The sequence below is a fragment of the Chinchilla lanigera genome, unplaced genomic scaffold, assembly GCF_000276665.1.
Source record: "Chinchilla lanigera isolate Chin_1 unplaced genomic scaffold, ChiLan1.0 scaffold00017, whole genome shotgun sequence".
Taxonomy (NCBI): Eukaryota; Metazoa; Chordata; class Mammalia; order Rodentia; family Chinchillidae; genus Chinchilla; species Chinchilla lanigera.
The window spans coordinates 29,489,112-29,490,105 of record NW_004955418.1 but is presented as its reverse complement, the minus strand read 5'-3'; the positions used below and the strand labels follow the sequence as shown (position 1 = coordinate 29,490,105).

Sequence of the window (994 nt, the reverse complement as noted above, 5' to 3'; positions counted from 1 at the left end):
GTCACTGTCGTCATCCACGAGGATGATTTCATGGAGCAGGGAGGCAGGCGTGCAGTCTAGCACGCTGTGCACTGCGCGGAGCAAGGCAGAAAAAGCTTCGTTGTAGAAACAGATAACAGTACTGCTACGGGCAGGTCATCTGGGTAAGACTTCTCTTTACATGCTGCATGCCTCGTGTCAGGCACGTCTCTGTGGTAGCCCAGGCGGTTACTGATGAGCATATTAAAGGCGTGCTTCTGATAGTCCAGGTCTCTCAGCTCCTGGTCCCGCTCGTTGAAAATCATACCCAATTCAGAAGAGAATTTCAGGCGGCCTTTTTCTGGATCTTCAACTTTATTATCTATCACATCATCAATTTTGTTTGGTTTCAACTGTGGATCTAATATTTTACTTGGACCTCTAGTGAAACGAGGATAGAATTTTTTAGGAAATGGTCCATGGGGCCCAGACCCCTTGATGGGCACATTCTTAAATGGCTGAGTCACTTCACTGAAGTTGAAATAAACAAAAAGCAAAACTGTCCAGGTCGCAGATGTAAAAAGGCACCCATAACAGAAATACCGAACTGTGACACTGCCCATTATAGACCTAGCAGAGCTGAAGGGCCATTTTCAGTTTCCGCGATGCCCGCAGCCCAGGAACTCGGTCTTCCGGGCCTTGGGCTGCAGCATCTTCCCTCCGGCTACAGCCCGGGGCCGTGCGGCGCGAGCCATGGCGGGCAGTACGGCCAGGGTTGGCGTAGCGGGGTAACGCGGCGGCTGAGCATGGCACGCGCTCGGGGTACGGTGAGGCGCCCCGGGCCTTGCCCTGTCCCCGCGCCGCAGCCTCGCCGGAGCGCGGCATGATGAATGAATTTTTATATGCAAAATATTGTTGCCTCTTGATCCATTCTGCCAGTCTGTTTCTTTTGATTGGTGAATTGAGACCATTCACATTGATGGTTATAACTGATATGTATTGGCTTGTCTTTGTCATGTTATTTTCCTGTTGTTGG

At 50.8% G+C, this 994-nt stretch overlaps 1 pseudogene; it reads right to left on the bottom strand.

The window, feature by feature from the left end:
• The window catches only part of LOC102006131, a 5,252-nt pseudogene extending 4,538 nt beyond the window's left edge, over positions 1-714 (bottom strand).
• Positions 715-994: the final 280 nt, after the last annotated feature.